Source organism: Mustela erminea, chromosome 9, assembly GCF_009829155.1.
Source record: "Mustela erminea isolate mMusErm1 chromosome 9, mMusErm1.Pri, whole genome shotgun sequence".
In the NCBI taxonomy this organism is placed as follows: Eukaryota; Metazoa; Chordata; class Mammalia; order Carnivora; family Mustelidae; genus Mustela; species Mustela erminea.
Genome location: NC_045622.1, coordinates 11,231,489 through 11,252,721, shown reverse-complemented (window position 1 = coordinate 11,252,721; position 21,233 = coordinate 11,231,489). Strand labels below are relative to the sequence as shown.

Below are 21,233 nucleotides of genomic sequence, written 5' to 3'. Positions count from 1 at the left end.
GGTTTGGTCTGTTTGGGGAATTTTCAGGGCTGGTCTCCACTTGTGTCTGATTTTTAACAGTTCCCGTACTCTTGGTCCTTCCCTTGTATGCTGAGAATATGACCAACCAGGAGAGCGTTATTCTCAATGTCCACCCATCAGTCAGGCTGAAGAATCACATGGGCAGTGTTTCCACCAGTCGATTCACCGGGCTGGAGGGCCATGTAGCCGTGGTCCTCATCATTTATGTGGTTATTGTCAATTTCATTCAGGTGCCTAATCTCAGTGGATACCCTTTAGCCTGTGAGTGCCGGCTGATGGGCATTTAAAACCCTCGAGATTATATACCGTACTAGAGAAGTTAATATGAGGACTTCAGGAGACTAGCTGAGGATTTGAAAAATTGTCCAGAGCAGCGACCCCTAGGAATCAAGACTTTAAACAACTCAATAATTCAAATGGGTTATTACCAGAATCAGGTCTTACCCTTCGTTTTAGATTATGTGCAGTTGGGTTTCAAATCTTTAAGTTATTTACATAATCACAATGTGCTGTATAGCAAACACATATGCTTATGAACACTTGGGACAGGCCACGAGGATTTTTTTTTCAGAAGGCCGTGTTGATGGGAACTTTCACCTGAACTAGGGCTCTTTAGGACCCGAACATGAGGTAACTTGATGAGACATTTCTACAGGAACAGAAGTAAACAAAGGTTCATTGTTCCAGCAAATTATAAATTCAGTTTCTAAGCTTGGAGTGCATTCAGTTGGGAAGATTTCTGGATTGGAGCTGGAAGCACTTCCAGAGGATGGAATGAGCATGGCCGTTCCAGTCCGATAGGTTTTCCTGGATGGCAGCGGGGTGGCCTTTGTCGTCAAGTATCCTGTTGCTTTTTCTTGAGTGGCCCATACAGCAACAGGCCTGAAGGTTGTCCACTTGTGATCTGTGGTAGGTGGTGGTCTTTCTGAAGTTTAGAAGTAGGTAACACCTCAAAGATGATTACCAGACCTGGAATCGGGTCACGGATACACCATCATGGATACACCATAGTTATCTGTCTTAACAACTTTTTAAGTCCCTTATATTAAATGTGATGAAACTAATTTGATTATAAAAGCATTCTTAGCCTTGATTATTTACATAATTGTGGTAAGACTAGTAATCTGTGCATATTCTCAAACAGGACACTTCCATCAACACTTGGATAATATCTATGGAGCTTTATTGGCTCCATAAAGTTGGGTCTTTAAAATTGTTTGGTAATAAGGAATCTCAAATTATACCTTTAAAGTCTCTCTAGGCTAATAAACCAAGCTCCAGACTTGTCCAACGGTGCCCTGTTACACGGAGAACTGATACTTACTAAACTTAAATAAATATATACAGTGTCATGAAAAAAAGGATATTAAGTATTTGGGGATGCCAGTGTGGCTCAGTCGGTTGAGCATCTGCCTTTGGCTCAGGTTATGATCCTGGGGTCCTGGGATCGAGCCCCAAGTTGTGCTTCCTGCTTTCAGCAGGGAATCTGTCTCTCCCTCTGCCCCTTTCTCTCACTTTTGCTCACTTGCTTGCTCTCTGTTTCTCTCAAATAAAATCTTAAAAAAAGTTAAATTTCTGAGTTTTGGGAGGATCAGGTAAAGAGAAACTAAATGCTTCCACCTTTGTTGTAAAAATATACTTCACACACACACACACACAGTGTGTGTGTGTGTGTGTATGTGTGTGTGTGTATCACCAAACAGCTATAAGTTTAAGAGAGAAAAGGATGCCTGGCTGGCTTGGTCAGAAGAGCATGCAACATTTGATCCCAGGGTCATGAGTTTGAGCCCAACATAGGATGTAGAGAGGACTTAAGCAAAAAAATCATTTTAGTTTTTTATTATTTAAGTATGGAAGAGAAAAGGGAGTCCTTAATTACAGTTCTAGAAATTCTTATCTGGTCTAGTGGTACGATCTTAAGTTATTGGAAACCTGTACTTGGTAGAGCCCTTCTCATGAATCCCTTTAGAGATCAAGAAACATTTTTGCAAAAGCATCAGAATAGAACGACTGTCTGTGAGTAACGACAGAAGGCTTGAACATAGCCACAGTGAAAGATCTGGGGAGGGTTCCCATATGTACATTGAAATGATGCAATTGACAAGTTTGATTATTTTGTGATAAACAATATCCGAAGATAATAGTTAAAATTATGACCGACAGTACTATACCAGGACATGTCAGATTTGGGGGAATTTCCTGTAATTTCTCAATTTTAAGGTCCTATAACTCCCAGAAATATGATCTGAAATGTTAAATATTTTATTTCATGATGTTTCCCATACAACTTAATAGATCAAATAAGTCTAAATGAATGAACATTTCTTCTTTTTCTTACTTTAGAATTTGGTTTGGAGAAGTTGTTATAAATATCAAAATACTGGGATGCCTATGTGGCTCAGTCAGTTGGGCGTCTGCCTTTGGCTCGAGTCATGATCCTGGTGTCCTGGGATCGAGTCCCGCATTGGGCTCCCAGCTCAGTGGGGAGTCTGCTTCTCCCTCTCACTCTCCCTTTGGGTTCTCTCTCTTTCAAATAAATTAAATTTTTTTTAAATGTCAAAATACTAAAAACAATTGATCAAATTGGATCATGGGTCTCTGTGAAACAATTCTTAGTTATCTATTCAGCCGAAGTGGCCATTAAGATTTCAAAAGCAAATACAGAAAATTACATAGTTTAAAAAAAAGAACAACTTTGTTCTTTTAATATATAAGTAAAATAAAGCCTATTCAGATAAACTAAGCCAAGAGCACTTGTCAATGGATATGCACTTCAAGAAACACTTGTGATTTAACAAGCCTCCCTGGTGATTCTGTTCCATATTACATTTTGAAAATCACAGATCTAAAACAGGAATTTGGCCCCTCCTACAAGGGGAACCTCAATCTTTGCCATCGTCTCTAAGGTCTAGGATTGCATGACTTAATAACCTATAATAGGGACTGTGGGTGGCTGAGCTACACCTCAGAAGTGTTCATGTGGACACTCTCTGCTCTCTGGGACAGGCAGTGCTGTACGTGACTCCAGGGTCAAAGGGTAGCATAGAGTGTAGAGTGAGTATTCTCTGACATTTACCGGAAATCTAGGGCTGTCATGGCACCCTGAGCATCACTGGCTTTGTTAACATGAAGCGGCAACAGTGTCTGAAGGCAGTGTTACCTACAGGATAAAATAAAGCCATGGAAGCCACAGGGATATTCCTTCAAGTAGCTTTGCAGTCATGGGTTGATCAGCAAACATACAACCAAAGCAGAGAGGAGTATCAAGAAGCAAACAAAATACAGCCAACGGACTGATTCACAGGCATACAGGAGGGACCCATTTGGGGATGATGAGAAATCAGTAGGACCTCTTTTGGGGTGGGAGTGGGGATTGGGAGGAGGACGTATAGTGAAGTACTGTGAACTCCTTGCTTGAGCTAGTGGGAGGTTCACGGTCACTTAAAATATGGCAGTAGGGTAAACAACTGTCTTCATTTGGTGTGGCCAGGTCATAGTTGGGCTTCAAAGGCCTGTGTGCAGTGAAGGACTGGTCAAGTGTAGGAAAAAGGTGGTGGAAAAAGAATGCCAAAGGTGACCGTTACTCTCGAAAGTCAGCGTTGACATGCCATTGGCTAGGACATGGTTCCTTATGGGGTGGAGGTGTGTGTAATGTTCTCGATGTCTGTTTCTTGATGCTCCATGGCCTCAGTCTGGTGGGATAAAGGGAAAGAGACTTCTGCTCCATAGTTCACTCATGGGTCAGGGAAGAGAATCTAATTGGAGTGTGGGCTTTCACTGGCAGCCAGAGAGGGAGTATGGTGTTGTAGTTAGGATCTGGTTTAGGAATCAATACAGATAGGAATTTACCCTTCCTGTGACCTTGAGTGTTTCACTTCCCTTTGAACTGCAGGTTCCTCATCTGCCAGGTGGAGATAATCTTCACCTTCACCTATAGGTTACGATCATTGCTATTGTTCTGTCCAACCAGTTTGACATTTCATTTTTTTTTTAAGAGGAAATTTAGGAAGATTCTTAGTTTCTAATTTTTCTCCTCTACAGAAAGCATTGTTGATAAATGCTGAGCTGTAAAGAAAGGACAGCTGGGTAAAATTTGGAATGTCAGCCAGAAGTTTCTGAGCACAAAAGATCTAGTGAAGAGTGTGAGTGCCAAGGGGGGTCCTAGTGCTTGTGTTTTGGCATAACGTTCCCTGTGATATCTACCTATCATAAGGCTCATGCTATGTATTTTACATTTGGAGGAAAAGCCTGCATTATTTTCTATATTGATGTTTGTACTTGTTGCTTGGATCATTTTTGTGACAAACACCCCCCCCCCAAAGACTTTGTAAAGCTAGGAAGTGTCTGCTCACTCCCTATATTAGGTAAGAGTGTTGTTTCATGAAAAGTCATCTCTTTATAAAGATAACTCACATTTGGGGATACAGCTGGTGCATGCTCAGAGGAATTCGTAAGTGCACACAAATATAAATCCCATCCTGAGGATCTTTCCTTCTGAATGCCCCACAGAATTTTGCCATATGGTGTAACCTTGGGTTTTTCTCTCTCTTCTTGCTCAAATGTATCATTTATTACTGTGGGGTTTTGTTTTTTTTTTAAGCACTTCTAAAATTCTGTGCTTTCCACACTTGGGATTTCAAAATCAGTAATTCTTCCCTTTCTGTCTCCTGCTTTCCATGTCTTTCTCTCTTTCCCTCCCTCCTTTCTTAACCTCTTTCTTCCCTTTTCTCCTTGCAGTTTTTCCGTAAATTGAAAACCTTCTGTAAAGGTTAGGGGATAATGGATCAAACACCCATGTCGCCATTGCCCAGCTTAAAAGTAAAAATTAAAAGTATACCATCTCTGGTCCAGCTACCCTTCTCTCTCACAGCCAAAGGCATTCACAAAATTTGACATTCATCATTCCTGCGATGATGCTAGAATTTGACTGCATAACTATGCAGCCTTATAGGTACTCTGCTATCAGTTTAAAAACTTTATATACATATATGGTTTCTACCCTGCAACTTCCTTTTGTTTTATTCCTTTTTTTTTTGGTTCAAAATTTTGTTGGAAATACAGTTTTCAAATTTATTGTTTGCCAAACAGATATTTTAAAAATCAGGACACCTTCCCTATCAATTAGAAATCTCAAGAATCCTTTGTTAAATTATATACCCTCTATGTAAGGTACCACATTGATTTTCCTCTCCTGTTTTGCCTTGGACTGCTAGAGATGTCCTTGCCAGCTGAGAATAGGGTGTGGTCCAGCACTGCCTACACGTGTCTCTGTTCATCTCTTTCATAGCATGTTGGGGATTGGAGATTGTACATCCTTCTGAGGCTAGAACAGTAGGTAAGAAAGCAGGACAACAGCTCAAGGCCTTGGAGTTAACCCTCAAGTTAACCTTTTGTCTTTATGCAGACCATGGTTTCACTGTCTCTTTGGGAAAAACATTTCTCCACCACTCAGAACACTGACTTGTAGAATCTACGTTGTCCCCTCTGACAAAGGCTCTGGGTCTGTCTTCACAAGTTCCGTAGTAGCACCCCCATAAATAGCGTCAAACAGAACTCACTAAATTATACAGAAAAAATAGCTTAAAGAGAAGCCTTGCTGGTAAATATGAGAATACAAACCAGCCAAGTGTATAAAGAAAAGATTAAAAGCAATTTTTTTTCTTTCCACTTCCCTTCTTCTCTGTTGTGTGTGTGTGTGTGTGTGAGTGTTTTATTCAAATACAGTTGACATGCCATATTATATTAGTTTCAATTGTATAACAGCAATTCAACACTTACATACATTACAAAATGATCACCATAGTAAGTCTAGTTATTACCTGTCATTGAGCATACAAAGTTATATATTGTTGAACTATATTCTCTATACATCCTGTGACTTATACATGAAAGTTTGTATCTCTTTATTGCCTAATCTCCTTTAGTGATTTCACCCATCTTCTCCTCTCCCTTTGCTTTGACAAAGACCAGTTCTCTGCATTTGAGTCTATTTCTATTTCGTTCATTTTTTTTTTAAGATTCTACATGTAAGTGGAATCACATAATATTTGTCTTCCTCTGACTTATTTCTCTTAGCATAATGCTCCCTAAATGCATCCATATTGTTGTAAATGGTAATAAAATTTTTATGGCTGAGTAATATTCCTTTGACTATATATACCACATCTTCTTTATCTTACCATTCATTGATGAACACTTGGGTTGATTTCATATCTTAGCTATTGTAAACAATGCTGCAATGAACATAGGAGGGCATATTTCTTTTTAAGTTATTGTTTTTGTTTTCTTGGAATAAATACCCAGGAGTAGAATTTATGGATTGTACGGTAGTATTGTTTTTAATTTTTTGAGAAACCTCCATACTGTTTTCCATAGTGGCTATACCAATGTGTATTCCTGCCCACGGTTGACGAAGGTTCCCCTGACTCCATCATCTTCAACAAAACATTTCTTGTCATTTTGATACTAGCCATTCTGACAGGTGTGGTTTTAATTAGCATTTTACACATTATTTTACTGTATTTTGCTGATCTCCCTGTGGTTTTGATTTGCATTTTACTGATTATTCGTGCTGTTGAATATCTTTTCATTTGTCTGTCGACTGTATGTCTTCTGGGGAAAAATGTCTATTCAGGTCATCTGTCCATTCTTTAATCAGCTTGTTTTTGGGGTGTTGATTTATAGGATTTCTTTATACAGTTTATGGGGCCCCAACCCTCCACACAGTCAAATCAGTATATGAAATTTGGTGCCCTCCAGAACTTTACTACCAGCCCACTGTTGACTATAAGTCTTACCAGTAACAGTTAACATATCTTGTATGTGTATCATATACTGTATTCCTATACTAAACTAGAGAAAAGGAAATGTTATTAAGAAACTCATAAGAAGAAAACGGGACTGGATGTATTATTAAAATCCATGTATAAGTGGACTTGTGTTACTCAAACCCATGTTCCAAGGTCAACTGCATATTTTGGATATTAACCCCTTACTGGATATATGATTTGTAAGTATCTTCTCCCTTTCAGTAGGCTGGCTGCCTTTCCATTTTGTTGATGGCTTCTTTCACTCTGCAAAAGCTTTTTAGTTTGATGTAGTTTCAATTGCTTTTCCTTTTGTTGCTCTTGCCTGAGGGGATTAATCTGGGGGAAACAAAACAAAACAAAAACCAAAGTGCTAAGATGGATGTCAAAGAGTTTCCTACCTATGATGGTTTTTTGTGGGGTGTTTTTAAAGAGTTTTATGGCTACATGTTTTCTGCCCATTTCTTGACTGGATTATTTGTTTTTTGGGTGTTGAGTTTGATAAGTTATTTACAGGTCTTGGATACCAACCTTTTATCTGTTGTGTCATTTGCAAATATATTCTCCTGTCTGTAGGTTGCCTTTTAGTTTTGTTGACTGTTTCCTTTGCTGTGCAGAAGCTTTTTATCTTGATGAAATCCCAGAAGTTCATTTTCACTTTTGTTTCCCTTGCCTTTAGAGATATGCCTTGAAAGAAGTTGCTGTGTCTAGGTGAGGAGGTTACTGCCTATGTTCTCCTCTAGGATTTTGATGAATTCCTATCTCACATTGAGGTCTTTCATTCATTTTGAGTCAATTTTTGTGTGTGGTGGAAGAGAATGGTCCAGTTTCATCCTTCTGCAAGTGGCTGTCCAATTTTCCCAACACCATTTATTAAAGAGACTGTCTTTTTTTCCATTGAATATTCTTTACTGTTTTGTCAGAGATTAGTTGCCCATAGAGTTGAGGATTCATTTCTGGGCTCTCTATTATGTTGCATTGATCTATGTGTCTGTTTTCGTGCAAGTACCATCCTGTCTTGGTGATCACGACTTTGTATTACAGCTACAAGTCAGGCACTGTGATGTCCCCAGGTTTGGTATTCTATTTCAACATTCCCCTGGCTATTCGGGGTCTTTTCTTGTTCCACACTAATTTTAGGATTGTTTACTCCAGCTCTGTGAAAAAGGTAGATGGTCTTTTGATAGGGAATGCATTGCATTGCATGTGTAGATTGCTCTGGGAAGTGTAGATATTTTCACATTTATTCTTCCAATCCATGAGCATGGAAAGCTTTTTTTTTAATCTCTTTCTTTGCATCTTCCTTAATTTCTTTCATAAGTGTCCTGCAGCTTTTCAAGTATAGATCCTTTACCTCTTTGGTTAGATTTATTCCTAAGTATCTTGTGGTTTTTGATGCTGTTGTAAATGGGATCAATTTCTTAATTCCTCTTTCTTCAGTCACTTCTCCAAAGAAGACATACAAATGGCCAACAGACACATGGTATATGTTCCACATCACTTTCCATCAGAGAAATACAAATCAAAACCACAATGAGATACTGCCTTACGCCAGTTAGAATGACTAAAATTAACAAGACAGGGAACAACAAATGTTGGCAAGGATGTGGAGAAGGGGAAGCCCTCTCACACAGTTGCTGGCAGTACAGCCACTCTGGAAAACAGTGTGGAGTTTCCTCAAGACGTCAAAAATAGATCTACCCTATGTCCCAGAAATTGCACCACTGGGTATTTACCCTAATGATACCAGTGCAGTGGAAAGAAAGGGCACCTGCACCCCTATGTTCTTAACAGCAATGCCCACAATAACCAAACTGTGGAAGGAGCGGAGATGTTCTTCAACAGATAAATGGATAAAGAAGATGTGGTTCATTTATACAATGGAGTATTATTCAGGCATCAGAAAGGGTGCATACCTTTCAATTACATTGACATGGATGGAATAGAAGGTATTATGCTGAGCGAAGTAAGTCAATCAGAGAAAGACAATTATCGTATGGCTTCACTCGTATGTAGAACACAAGAAATAATGCAGAGGATCATAAGGGAAGGGAGGGAAAACTGAATGGGAATAAATCAGGGAGCTAAACCATGAGAGACTCTTGACTTCAGGGAAACAGGGTTGTAGAAAGGGAGGTGGGTGGGGGATGGGTAACTGGGTGATGAGCTTTAAGGAGGGCACATGATGTGATGAGCACTGGGTGTTATACACAACTAGTGAATCCTTGAACACTACATCAAAAACAAATGATGTACTGTATGTTGGCTAACTGAATTTAAATTTTAAAAGTTTTATGGTGTCAGGTCTCACATTTAGGTATTTAATCCATTTTGAGTTTATTTTATGTAGGGTATAAGAAAGTGATCCAGTTTCATTCTTCTGCATCTGGCCGTCCACCTTTCTCAGCATGACTTATTGAAGAGACTTTTATTTGCCCCATCATGTATTCTTGCCTCCTTAGTTGTAAATTAATTGACCATATAAGTGTGGGGTTATTTCTGGGCTCTCTATCCTGTTACATTGACCTATATGTTTATTTTTGTGCCAGTGCCATACTGCTTTGATTACTATAGATTTGTAGAAGAGTTTAAAATCTTGGAGTGTGATACTCCCAATTTTAAGATTGCTTTGACTAGGGTCTTTTGTGTTTCCATACAAATTCTAGGATCATTCCGTCTAGTTCTGTTAAAGCGCATGTGCGCGTGCGCGCACGCGCGCGCGCGCACACACACACAATATTTGTCTTCTGATAGGGATTGCATTGAATCTGTGTATTGCTATAGGTCTTGTGGATATTTTTAATAATATTCTTCCAGTCCATGGTCATTGTATATCCTTCCATTTATTTGTATCTTTTTCCATTTCCTTCATAAACGTCTTAGTTTTCAGGGTACAGCTCTTTTACTTCCTCGGTTAAATTGATTATTGATTTCCAGATTTTTTTTTTGGATGTAATTGTAAAGGGGATTATTGCCTTAATTTCCCTTTCTGGTAGTTTCTTATGAATATATAGAAACGAATTTCTGTATATTTGGTATCCTGCAACTTTCCTGAGTTCATTTATTATTTCTAACAGTCTTTTGGTGAAATCTTCAGGGTTTTCTAGATCTCCTCCTCTTTCATGCTCTCTCAAGTCTCGCTTTTTCACTTCTCTCCCTCCACGTTACTCACATTCCAAGTTAAACTTATTTTACTCCCTCTATTCTCTTTTTTGGTTTACATTCTTCTTTCCACTTGTGTCCCCCATCCTAACTCTGATAGTTAATACAATACAATCATTAAAGGCGTGAGCTCTAGAATCAGACCTGGGTTCCAGTCCTGGTCCAGCCACTGATAACTGGTGTGAGTGACCTTGGTGTGATGTTTGGCAGATTATTTAACCTCTCTCTATCCCAGCTTTCTCCTCTGTAAAATGGGATGATTTTAATGTCTTCCTCAGGAGTTATGGGAAGTCCAAGAAAAATACCAATATTAAAAACCTGTTTCAGGTGACTGACGCCTAGTCCCCTCTACAAAACTATTAAATATCATCATCTACTCTATTTTTTCATTCTTTTCTTTCTCTTGTCAGCTTATTTTCAGTTTTTATGCACCTCACTTCAATCCCTTAAGTTCTTTTGTGGGTACATTCAGGCTGTCTTTTTCTAACCGTGGGTATCTAGAAATGGGTTGTAATCTAGACAAGAGGAGCATCAGGATAGTTAGGAACCCACCAGGGGAGATAATGCAGAGACAAGGTGTGTGATTTGCACAGAACACTAAGGTATGTTCCTTATCATTCCATTGTTGTTCTGCTGTAAGGATCATTTGTTATACTCTGAAGCACAGAGTCTTGATAACTGATTTAGGAATTTTAAAGAAATTTAATGAATAAGCTAAACCAGATGATTTCACGTGAACATTGCTGCCAGGTCCTACTTCCGTGTACTCACAATAATCAACCTTAGAGGAGTCCCATTGGAACTGAGAGAATATTCCAGGGACAGGAGAACATATGGTGGGTCATTTTCTAAAGGCCAAGACCTAAAGGAAGGTAGTTCCGGAAAGGTGACCAATTTCAAGAATGGAACTCACTTTGTCAAGCACCCCTTACTCTGGGAAGGCCTGGTCATTGTGTTTCTTTTGTTCCTCCACCCCTGGGGAACAAAGGGACTTCTGTTCTCTAGAGAGTAAGAAACCCTTTGCCAGATCCTCTCAAAAATCCTGAGTATGACATTCATACAGAATGATGAGCTTAACTGTGCCCCAACCTGGATGCATTAAAAACAGAAATATGGGAGCCGTACCTGTAAATGTAATTTTCTAGTAGCTATACTTAAAAAGTAAAAAGACACAGATGAAATTAATTTGAATTTTTAGCCCAACGTATTATCATTTTAACATAGAAAATTATTGAGGTAGCTTACATTTGGGAACTTTTCTTTATATTAAGTCTTTCAAATCTGGTAGCATTCTATGCTTACAGCATCTCACTTTGGGCCAGCCACATATCAAGTGCTTAATGGCCACATGTGGCTGGTAGCCTCTGGTTTGGACACTGTAGCTTCCGACCAAGAAGCCTTCTACTACACAAAACCTGCCATGTTCCTGACCTGTATGAAAGAACAGGAACAGCAAAGTGCCTTTTCTTAGTTTCAGAGGAAAAACATTTGCTTTACAGATAAATAGGGCTTCATCAAGAGATGCAGGAGACTGAGACTAGGGCCAGGTCAGACTCCCTCAGGTAGGTCTTCCCCTAGCTGTGTTCCTCCACTATTAACGTGGAGTTCAGCAGTCGGACCCATCAGCTCTGTGTCCTCCAGGTCAACTGACCTTGGGGAGTCTCTTTACAGGGAGCTATTCATTTACTTGCACTGTTCCAACCTCCTTTTCCTGAAAGGGTCTTTAAAAGGAGGGCACCTGGAGATGCAGCCTCCCTGGAAGACTAGTTAAATGGTTTTAAGGAGAAGAGACTATTAAACTCTCAAATCCTGCTGATAGGTTAAAAAAAAAAAAAAAAAAAAAAAAAAAAAAAAAAAAAAGACCTGAGCCTGGATCATTGTGGAGGTCAGAGACTACCCCAACTGCACCCCAGCCCATGAGGTAGACCGAATCCACGTTCGGCTGTGCGTGAACTAGACACAAATGTCCATGGACCTAAGAGTCCCAGCACAAGAGACTTGAACTGGGTTTTAGGGAAGGCATAGTGTGAGAATGGGGCTGAGCAACTCTGGAAGTGTTAGGTGTGACAGCGAGGGCGGGGAATTGGGACACCGTCTGTGGGGCTCTGATCACCAGCTGGAGAACCTCACATGTTCAGTAATGTTTCAAAAAAACATTTGAGGTTTTTGAGAAAGGAATGGACCTTTACCTGTACCTTGCCTAGGAGGATGGGAAATGAGAGTGGACTCTGGTCACCCATGGCCTAACTCATCTTTGGCATCTTAGGTAGCCTCTTGACCTTAAAAATTCGTCCTTTGCCTTGTAGGGGTCAGATGTAGCACAGTCTGGCTTGAGAGTTGTCCCAGCTGAGCTTCCTCCCAGTCTGTCCTTTTTATTGGGGGTGTAGCCTCCTGTGTACTGATGAGAAGCACAAGGCTTCTAGCAGAACCTGGGGAGGGGGGTGGCATTAGAACCAGGGCCCAAGGCTGGGCATCGTGGACTTCCCACTCAGACTCTACTTACCTTGAGAGGTTCCCAGCAGAAGAATGAGGTCAGGAAACTGCTTGAGAAAAGACACAAGATACTCATTGCCTTGAGCGCCCGCTCCCCACCCCCAAACCACCAGAAGCTCAGGGATGGTACCAGTTGCTTCTGCAGACCCTCTACCAATCCTGGGGAGGTGAAGGTTCTGTTGCTCTTAACTTTCCTTGCATGTATGGATCCAATGGCCTGATACTCACTTCCATCTCTGATTCATAACAGAGACCTATAGTAAAAATAATGGGTAGGAGTCCACACTGAGAACTGTGGAGAGGAACAAAGTCACAACCAGACAGCTCACCCAGCCTCCAGGGGTCCACAGCACCCAGGCTTCTGCCAGACAAAGCCACCGCTTCCCCATACCCTCCTGATCCAACACTGTGGTCTGATTTTTGGAAACTTTCAATAGTTCTCCTCCACTGTTGGTCCTCTTCCTTATTTCCTAAATTGTTATTCATTCTTTAAAACTGTTCTGTCATTTAGGGGGGACCAGGGAGGGAGGTCAAAGGAAGGATGAAATAGCAGTGGAGGAGTTTCATTGTTCTCACTGGCTGGAGGAAAACCCTTACTACAGGCAGTTGGACATGAAATGTACAGTTGACCTTGAACAACATGGATTTGAACTGCACGTGTCCACTTATACACAGATTACTTTCCTGTAAATGCAGTAAAGTACCACAAAAGTATTTTCTCATATGATTTTCTTAACTTTTCCTTTCTCTAGCTCACTTTATTATAAGAACACAGTTTATAATGCATATATGACATATGTGTTCGCTGTCATTGGTGAGGCTTCCAGTCGACAAACTATTAAAGTGTTGGGGGCTTAGAAAGTTCTACATGGATTTTCAGCTATATGGGGGCCAGCGCCCCTGACCACTGCATTGTTCAAGAGTTAACTTTATTATCTAAAGTAATAAAAAGATGAACAGAAGCTCTATAAGGAACAAATTTCACAATGGTGGAGAGAAGCTGAAAGTGATCCAGATTTCTCCTCTTTCCCAATGGCTACTTAATGGATTCTAAGGTCTATATGATCAATAACCAGAACGATAAACTTGGATCCAGGTTTTAACTACCTGATGACCCAAAGCAGAAATGGACCCCTCTTTGGAGGGACTGCTCAGGGCAAAGCACTTTCTAGGTCATACAATTCTATTGTACTTGGGCTTGCTTTAGCATATATATTCTTATCTAAGAATTAAAAAAAAAAAACAATTTGTGACCTTCAGTTTTGTCAGATTCCTGAAGCCTGAACATTCCAGCTACACTAATGATTATAGGTAACTATAATCACAGCAGTTTCATTGGAAATTCTGCCAGATTTATACCCTTATTATGAATTTCAGCTGACCCAGAGAAAAGTAGCGATGATGGATATGACCTCTTGCATTTCCCCGTACCACAGGAATTGTGGGCACTCATTCTTCCTCACTTTTTATTTTGAACATTTTTAAACATTTCTGTAAGTGGGTGGAATGGAATAATGTAATGAATTCTCGGACACTTATTATCTGGTTTTTAACAATGAATACCATTTTAATATATTTCTCCATCTATTTTGTTTTGTATTGGCTTAAGTATTTTAAAGTAAATGTCAGACAAATGACATTTTTACCTCCAAATATATATGTATGCCTCTTTTTTAAAAAATGGCATTTCTTACATAAGGACAAAGTCGTTATCATTTCTAAGAAGATTTACAATAATGCCTTAAGTTCCTCTAATACCCTATTCATTTACAAAATTCTCCAGTGGTCCCCAAAACCTCTTTTATCAAACTAGGGTCCACTAAATGATCACACATTCCAATAATTGGATATTCTACTTCCTAAGTCTCTCTTCTAAAAAGTTTTACTGAAGTATAATTGATGTATTGAACATATTTGATTTATACATTTTTGAGACTGGGCATGTGATAAACCTATAAAACCATTGTCACAATCAAGGGAGTAAATCCATCCATCACTTCAATGTTTCCTTGTGCCCTTTACTTTTATTTTGTTAAGTTTTTTTTAATGTGTGTGGTGAGGAGACTCAACTTGACCTCTCTACAATTAAGGTGCATGATACAGTATTGCTTGTTAGAGACAGTGTTTTACAGCAGATCTCTAGAACTTACTCATCTTGCTTAACAAACTTTATATCCATGTGCAACTCTCCATTTTCCTTCCCCCCAGCCCCTGGCAATCACTATTCTGTTTTTTAAATCTTAATCTAAAATGGTTATCTAAAACAACTTCCCTTTTTTCCTTGACCTTGACTTGTTAAAAAACAGTTAAAAAATTTTTTTTTTTAATTCTGTTCTGCAGAATATCCCATCTTCTGGATTTTTCTTGTGTTTTTACTTGAGTTAAAATTTTTTTTTTAAATTCTGTTCTGCAGAATATCCCATCTTCTGGATTTTTCTTGTGTTTTTACTTGAGGATAGCTGACACACAATGTTGCATTAGTTTCAGGTGTACAACATGATTGACCATATTTATACATTTTGCTGTGGCCACCACAAGCATAGTTGCAATCTGTCACCATACGATGCTATTACAATATCCATGACTATATTCCTTATGCTGTGGTTTTTCTTCTCGTGACTTATTCATTCCATATCTGGAAACCTGCATCTCCCCACCCCTGCTTTCCTCTGGCAATCAGCAGTTTGTTCTGTATAGGCCTGAGTCTACTTTATGTTTTTTTTGTTTTGTTTTGTTTTGTTTTTTGAGGGTTCTTTTAGATTCCACATATGAGTGAAATCACATGGTATTTGTCTTTCTCAATCTTATTTCACTGAATATCCTCTAGGTCAATCTCTCTTGTTGCAAATGGCAAAATTCATTCTTTTTTATGGCAATGTAATAGTTCATTGTGTGTGCGCGTGTATGTACACCCATCTTCTTCATTCATCTATCTGTGGACTCTTACATTGCTTCTATATCTTGACTGTTTAATGCTGCAACAGACGTTAAGGATACATAACTTTTCCAAGTAGTGGTTTCATTTTCTTGGGGTAAATGCCTGGTAGTGACGTTATTGAATCCTATGGTATTTCTACTCTTAATCTTCAGAGGAACTTCTGTACTGTTTTCCATAGTTGTTGCCCCAGTGTATATTCCCACCAGTAGTGTATGACGGTTCCTCCCCGCCCCCACAGCCTCTGGGTTTTTCTTATTGCTTCCTCATAGTGGTACTTAATTTGCTCCTTTATTCTGATAGGTTTCTTACAACCTGGAAATTTGGTCTGGAGATACTGTTAGATTCTGGTTCAACACTTGGACAAAAATTCTTCACATTGTATCATATCAGAAGACCTATGGTGATGGATTGTCCCACTTTTAACAATGTGCAGGGGGTGTAGATGGGCGCAGGCTACATTCCCAATTGTTAAGCTGTACTTTGTCTTAGAGCCAGGAAGTCATTTGTAGGGTAACATTTGGGCATCTCGTGAGTAGCTTCAATTATTCTAGAATCTATTAATAACTATTACTTACATAAATGCATTAGGAGTTTAAAACATGGTGATTTTCGAACTCTACATTTATTAGCTGGAACAATTCTGTTAAGAACTTTCCTTCGTTAGGTCCTTTCATCTCTTTTGTTTCCTTGAAATACAGTTTACACAGGAAAAGCAAGATGATTTATTTTGTCTTTCTTATCAACTTTTAGAGTAAACTAATTCTATCCTAGCTACCTCCAATGATGATAAATGAGATTTCCTCTCTATCCCTTTCTCTTTCCTCCTCCTTATCTTAAAGAATTTTATATATTCAACGCACCTCAAATAATTGTAGCTCTTTTCAGTGTGCAAACTCCCATATTTGACTGGTGAGAACCCCTCAAGTTCTTTTTCAGAGAAGATAAAACTCCATTTTTTTATAAAAAAAGAATTAAGTGTTACCTACAAAACTTTATTCATGGCCACCAGAAGTCTGAAAAATAGGAGTGGTGAACTCAGAATTATCTTCCAAGGTAAAAGAAAAGTATATGATATTAAGAGTAGAGGACTAGGAAGAAAGTGTAAGAAATGTCAGACATTCCAGGGATGGAAAGGAGTTGGATGGAAGTAAATCAAAGAGCAAACACAAATAACTTCAGGATGATTTTTACTATGTCCATGAAATTTTAATGCAGTTGTTTTTAGGCTACATTTTGACATTTACACCTAATCCGTATATCCTTCTAACCAAAGGGAAAAGAAGAGACTGAGACAGACCAGCTTGATTCTTCTAAAAATGCTCAGGAATGTGCACAGCTGGTACCATGCCCCTCCATTGCCCACACCTCAACCAGAAGTCGCACTTCTGCCAGTTACCTTGTCCTTTATTATTTTTATTTTTTTATTATGTCCAGTTAGCCAGCATATGAGCCATCATTAATTTTTGATATAGAGTTCAACGATTCATTAGTTGCATATAACACTCAGTGCTCATCATTAAGGTACCCCCCTTAATACCCATCACCCCATTACCCCTCATCCCAACCCCCACCCCATCCTTCTGAGACCCTCGTTTGGTGCCCGGAGTCCATAATCTCCCTCTCTGATTTCTTACCATTCAGTTTTCCCTCCCTGTGGACCTCTGAGCTTTTCCTTACCTTGTCCTTCAACCCCATGGCTGACTCCAGAGTCCTTCCTTTATTTTGAAATGGCCTTCAGTGTCTTCTGTAATGTTTATTAATTATATCAGTAAGGACTTTTCCATTTCTTTAAAAGATTTTATTTATTTATTTGACAGAGAGAGAGATCACAAGTAGACAGAGAGGCAGCCAGAGAGAGGAGGAAGCAGGCTCCCCACTGAGCAGAGAGCCCGATGCGGGGCTCGATCCCAGGACCCTGAGATCATGACCTGATCCAAAGGCAGAGGCTTAACCCACTGAGCCACCCAGGCACCCTAGGACTTTTCTATTTTTAGACTAAAAATTCAAGGAATTCTGCTATATTCCCCAGAATACTGTCCACTGTTTTGCTAATGGAGCAGGGCAATTCCTCTAAGCCAAAGTCATTCAAAACATGAGGTATTTATACTCTTGACAATAGGGAACAGAGAGACGGTTGCTGGCGGGGAGCTGGGTGCAGGGATGGTGTAACTGGGTGATGGGCATTCAGGAGGGCACATGATGTAAGGAGCACTGGGTATTATATGCAACTGATGAATCACTAAATTTTACCCCTGAAGCTAATAATACACTACATGTTAACTAACCTGAACTAAAAAGCAACAACAACAAAAATTAGGTATTTGTAGTGTCAGTTCGCTTTTCTTTTCTTTTCTTTTTTTTTTTTTTAATGTAGTGTAAGTGCCTGGCAAGCTTTGATCATCTAGACACCCACTTGGAAGGGAGCTATCCAATAAGCATATCACCAACACATGCCTAGTTAAAGAGAAAGGCCACCTCCCCCAACTGAGGCTCCTTCGTTTTAGATATCTTAGATGATTTCACTAGTATTTTTTTTTTCTTCTCACACTTTTAATTCCTGCTTTTAGGCTTAAAATTCATCAATAAAGAGTGAGACTGCAAAATCCTAAGCCTCCACATTAGACCCCAATAAAAGCAGAACCTGCGGCACCTGGGTGGCTCAGTTAGTTAAGCGTCTGCCTTTGGCTCAGGTCATGATCCCATGGTCCTGGGATCAAGTCCTGCATCAGGCTCTCTGCTCAGCGGGAAGTCTGCTTCTCCCTCTCCCCTGCTTGTGTTCCCTCTCTCACTGTCTCTCTCTCTCTCTCTCTGTGTCAAACAAATAAATAAAATTTTTAATAAAAAAAAAAAAGCAGAACCCTAGATCCATAGGTACAGTCTCTTTCTTCATAATCTTGCTCCGTGTCCCTGGGTGTATGTAATTTTCAGGCCTCATCAGTAAAAACTTTATTTTTTTTCAAAGTTTCCTCATGGTTGTTGTTCAAGGGTGCCTTGCGATCATAACCACAAGGGCCAGTTCACCCACGACCTTGGTTATTGATAGGTTGAGACTAGCACAACATAGTGTTCTATGACAACCATTATCATTTGTTACAACTCAAAAGCAATAATGCCCAAATTGGAGCCAGAATCTAAATCTGGTTACTGAATTATAAAACCAAAGCTTAATTGTAGGATTGAACAGCAAGTTTCCCATAGGAAAGTTAGTAAATATTAGTTAGTTAATAAAGCAGTAAAATATTTGGATTAAGCACTGGGAATGAGATTAAATTCAAAGGTGGGGTAAAGGCTTGCAATGATTGGAGAATAGTCATTTTTCACGTTAAGTAATCCATATCAATAAAGGCTAAAAGTTGAATGCTATCCCATAGCACCACCTCCAAAAAGGATAAAAGCGACCCAAGAAATAAAAATATTTGCATCAAACCTTACTATTTCACTTCTGCCTTAACCTATGTCTTACAAAAGATCTGAAACCTAAGAATTGAGCCCAGTTACCTAGATGGGAAATGAGTAGACATGCTTGTGAGGTAGAGAACTTCTCAATCAAGAGTGGGCCAGAGGGACTTCGAATCTTTTGCTACTATAATTCAGACTTGGTTTGATTTTACTGCAGTCTTTGTTCCTTTAATCTGATGAGCACAAGGGAATAAAATAATAGAAATATTTGGCTACACTGAATTTGGTTTATTAAAACCATTAATAATGATTCCACATTAGAGTGGAACCATTCCTGTCGTGGCATACTTCCTTCCCTTGAAATGATCATCTGAACAACACTGAACAACACAACGTATCTTCTGTATGAGCAAGTGCTGGTTGTCGACTTTGATGAGTAACAGCTTACGTTGACCTTGCATTGTTCCAGAGTGATCTCACTAAGGACTTTAGATGAATCTTAGCAAGCAGATACGGCTAGTAGCCATCTCACAGATGGTGCAGCTAAGGTAGAGAAAGGTGACTTAAGTTGTCCAAGGACCCAGCGCTAGTCAGCGACCAAGCTGGGATTCAAAAACCGGGCTGTTCCAAGCTTAGTTTCGTAATCACTATTTGGCTATGATTGCAATCATCTCTTGGCAAATACATTCATCATTCATTCTGCCATCCAGTGTTTGTATGTTGAATGCTTCCTATATCCCACCCAATTGTGCTGGGCATTGTAGATAGAAAAATAAGACTAGAAACCTTCCCTGAAAGTGGAATCCAGTAAACATTTTCTCCTTAGAAATAGGATAACCCGCTTAAGCTTTTAAGTTTGCCCTGTTCCGAAGTCCCCAGCCAACTCTCCCAGATCTCAGATTTTCTGGGGGCCACACAGTTGTGGGGTGCTTATCTCCACAACAGGCCCTGAAGGAGGACCCACTGGACCCAATCAGTCCTTGGAGAGAAACATTTAGAAGGTGGAGGAGGGCTTCCAGGCCACTGCAAGGGAAGGAACACCCCAAACTGTGAGCTGGGTTTACTTGTACCTACCCTGACTCTTCCAGATCCTTCTCCCTGAGAGGCATATAGCCCATTTCAGATTTGCAAATGAGAAAACAAGCTCATTGAAGTTAAGGGGCTTTTTGGAGGTCATCCAACTCGTGAAGTAGTAAAGATTCCATTTGAGGTTAAGAATGTTGAAGCAGGGGATGGTACTCTTCCCACTCTGGCAGGGGCCCCAAGCCTTCAGGGTTGGCTGGAACCCCTCCTGTGACCTGGAGAGGTCTGATTGTGTGCATCCCCTCCAACTCGGTGTCGGTGACACCACCCTTGCAGTTTGCAACCAGCCATGGAGGGGAGTTCTTACCCCCACAGAATGTGGCTGATGTTACAGGGCTTTTTTTTTTTTTTTTTTGGTCCAAGTTGCTGGTGGTTGAACACTTACGTGCAAACCAGTGGGTTGTGTTAATTGGAGAACAGGCATGAGACCTAGGCTAGAAAGGACTCTTAGCTGACGATGGCTAAGAGGAGGGCCAGCCAGGAAGTAACCAGGGCTCTAAACCAGAGGTCAGCAAATGGTTCTGTGAAGGGCCAGATGACAAATACCTTAGACTTTGATGGCCATATATTCTTCTTTGTTTTTTTCTTACGAACCTTTAAAAAGGTAAAAACAAAAAAAAAAAAACAAAAAAAAACCACATTCTTACCTCGCAGGTAATATACAAACGGGTGGCAGGCTGTGTTCAGCTGGTGGCTGACCCTTGCTATAAACTAGCACCAGATCTATGGAAATGCCAAACCTGTTTATTCCAGTTATTCTTAGAGGGAGTGTTCTTTAGGATTGCAATGAACACTGCCATCATCTGTTTCAAGGACAGAACACTGAAAATGCTACTTGCCTACCCCCTAAAGGGGCCTCCTACTCACTGCCTTCTGAGTAGAGCCATCTCACAGTCGGTGCAGCTAAGGTAGAGAAAGGTGACGTAAGTTGTCCCTTAATCACAGAGCTTTTATTTGGCTTAGTGGGATATGCAACTTTGGGTCCGAGCTGAATTGTTTAGGATAATTGGGACAGCTTTGAATTTTCTCTGCTTTACCCCTTAATGGTCCTCGAATTACCTTCTCAATTATATGCTCCCCAAATAGTTAAAGAGCTGTTCATCATGAATAGCTAAAATGGTTATTTCTCTGCCTGCATCCTACTTTTCAGAAAGTACATATTCTAGATCTGTGATCTAGATAGTTCAGAGATGAGTAAAGTATACAAGAATCATACTCACCTATAGTCCAGAGCATTTTTGTTCCATCTACCAGCCTCCCTTCTTCCTGGATAACTGATATGTAGGAAAGGGAGTGAACTTCTCTTGAGTACCAGAATCCTTTTTTTTTTT

General features: G+C 39.8%; 1 pseudogene; it reads right to left on the bottom strand.

Moving 5' to 3' along the window:
- Positions 1 to 744: 744 nt before the first annotated feature.
- LOC116598743 overlaps positions 745 to 21,233 on the bottom strand; it is a 53,874-nt pseudogene continuing 33,385 nt past the window's right edge.